This window comes from Cibotium barometz, chromosome 37 (assembly GCF_041138505.1).
Source record: "Cibotium barometz isolate CiBa-2024 chromosome 37, ASM4113850v1, whole genome shotgun sequence".
Classification (NCBI taxonomy): Eukaryota; Viridiplantae; Streptophyta; class Polypodiopsida; order Cyatheales; family Cibotiaceae; genus Cibotium; species Cibotium barometz.
This window is the reverse complement of record NC_141082.1, coordinates 31,004,964-31,007,828: the sequence shown is the minus strand read 5'-3', so window position 1 is coordinate 31,007,828 and position 2,865 is coordinate 31,004,964. Positions and strand designations below refer to the sequence as shown.

The 2,865-nt window shown below is 33.9% G+C and overlaps 1 non-coding gene across 1 annotated transcript; it reads left to right on the top strand.

Annotated features, from left to right (window-relative positions):
* Window positions 1-2,288: 2,288 nt before the first annotated feature.
* TRNAR-CCG (transfer RNA arginine (anticodon CCG)) lies at window positions 2,289-2,361 on the top strand. Its single transcript has one exon. It is a non-coding gene; the product is annotated as a tRNA-Arg (tRNA).
* The last annotated feature ends 504 nt before the right edge of the window (window positions 2,362-2,865 follow it).

The window sequence follows — 2,865 nt, the reverse complement described above, 5'->3', positions numbered from 1 at the left end:
AGAATGAATGATGATTAAGGGGAAGGGGACTCATTGAATGAATGAAAGAATGGGTGCAAAGCTCACAGATTTTATTGCAATAAGTAAATGCAAAAAATGGAGTTATTACATGTTATTTTGAGCAGATTTACAGGTGAAAACGGATATTTGAAAAAAGTAATAGGTGGATCTTTATAAAAAAATGTTAAGCAAGATCCGAAGAGGAGAGAGAATGCCAATATTATAACATTAACGTTGGCACTTTTCCTTGATTTGTGGAAGAGAGAGAGGGGCCTTAAACTGGTTATGTGTTAGGATATGCTCTAGTGTCAATGATCCATGAACCATGGGGTGCTATAGAGAACGCTCTACCTTTGACCAAGCTATTATACTTTTGGGGTAAGATCTTGATGCACCTGCGTGCCAGATCTTCTCTTGATTTATTGATCCTAATTTTTGTCTATCTAGTAAATCCTTGATCTACATAATGAACAGTTGCTCAAGTGCTTCTCCATATCTTTGATGTTAGTTGATTCTCAAGGTTCTACATCCTTATCTGATTTATTATTTCATATTGGTTCCATCCAAGCCTCTACTACTGTAGTAGTTAGTATGCTGAATTGGAGTCACCACAAAACTAGTAGTTAGTATGCAGTAGTAGTTAGGATGCTAAATTAGAGTCATCACAAAAATAGTGACACTGGTGATGATGGCACACAATATCTGTATTCCTCCTCCTCCATGCCAAAGTAAGAATTAGATCTGGCAATATTACTTGTAATGGATCTACCAGATCTGAAGTTAGATTTGGCCTCATACTCAACAGACCTTATCTTAAACTTTTAGACTATATAGTTAGTTCCATCCCAACTTCCCATTGTTGAACTGTGGTTGTTGAGGCCTTGTTGGCTACATGTTTTTGCCATTTCTCCAAATCTACTTCCAAAGAACTACTTGGCCCCAAGCTTTGTCTAAAGCCTGAGATCTGATACTATGTTTCAAAATACACTAAGTGTGAGACAAATACACTTTATACAAGAGAGATGGAGGATAATAGTGAATTATTATTATAAAACCAAAGTTATGAAAACTAATGGCATTTGCCCACCCTTGCCCCACCATGAGGCTTTGACTCAAAAAGGAAAAGCATAATATAATTATTGGCTTACCTTGTTTGCTAGACAATATAATGAAATGACTAACTACCTTTCCATTTTCCAGTATGATATAGCTATGGCTTTTTGAATTACCATAATTCTTCTCCATTTGGTAGCCACAATAGGATTCTCCCAGTTAACAATGAAAAATTAAGATAAACTTGATACATACTATAAGACAAAAGACATAGATGAAGATGAAAGAGAAAATAGACACGAATTGATTGATTATTAAACTGCGTTGATTACAATGTAGTTAACGTGGCTCATAGCCTGGGTGGGTCACACCCCTTAAGGGGTTGCACCCATTCAATATTATTAATTATGATTATTATGATTAAATATTAATTATAATTAATGATATAACGTTTATATCCACATTCTCCCTTTTATGATGAAAGGAAAACTTTTGTTTTATTTTTTATAATGGTTGATTTATTTTATTTTGATTGCATTTTTTGCTTTAATTCATTTTATTATTATTTTTTAAAATAATTATTCTTGATTTTCTCTTAGTTATTATTATTTTGATTATAGTGTTCTTCATGCCCAAATCCTCCCTTATGTATAATTCTTTAATCTTTTGTGTGTACACCACATTTTATCAAGCTTTAATGTACCTCATTATAAGCATTCTTCCAACATTCAAAAGCATTATGACCCATCTTTTTACAATCGGAGCATTGGGCGTCTCTCTTATATGTACTAGTGTACATATAAGAATTGTATTAAGAAGAGAAACTTTAAAGAATTGTATTAAGAAGAGAAACTTTAAAGAGTTGTATTAAAGAAGAGAAAGTCTATGGAAGACTAATTACAAAAGGCTTTTTTATCTACATATCCTTTAGTAATAAAGGGTATCAAAAACTCATCTAATGCGCCTTTGGTTCTTGAACAAACTGGGCGACACTTGAATAGTTGGCGCTTCTTCTCCTCTCTCTTTTTTTTTAAATCGTTAGATAAAATGCGGAAATTTATTGATTTTATCCTGATTTTTTTATTTTTTATTTTATATTTGATGAAAGAAAGAAATGCAGGCTATTTTTCTTAGATTTTTCTGACATTACTTCTACTACTAGATTAACACGTAGTCACACGGATCGATGCTTTATAGTTTTATTATATTTTGATTCAAATTTAGGGTCATCAAGTGATCGCGTGGCCTAATGGATAAGGCGCTCGCCTCCGGAGCGGGAGATTGTGGGTTCGAGTCCCACCGTGATCGAGCCTTGTTTTTTTTCTTTATCCCCACTTTCCCAAATGGGAAAGTTTCATTAATTCAACTAATGCAAGAGACCTATTATTTAATTCACACTTTGTTATCTTGAAACCAACAAGAACATAATTTACCATCCTTAAATTCAACGTTCATGCCCAAGGGCCCCTATTAATTTTAGAGCATTTCTAAAAAAAGTATTAGATGTCTTTTTGCTATTGTGGGTACAGATTCACCCATTTGCTATCTCAGGCATTAGCTAGAAGCTTAGGTTAAGACACCCTTCTTGGAATCTATCTATGCAACAATAAACCCTGCCTCTCAGCTTTGTGGACCCCTTCTCACTAGCCCCATGCCCGCACTACCCATAAGGGCCCCTATTAACCAAGGGTCCCTATTAATTCAGAACATTTTTTTTAAAAAAAAATCACAAATTAACATAACTATAGAAGGTTCGAATCCACTTGATTGTAAGTTTGAAACTCTGCTTCCTCATATTAGCATTGTTCTTTT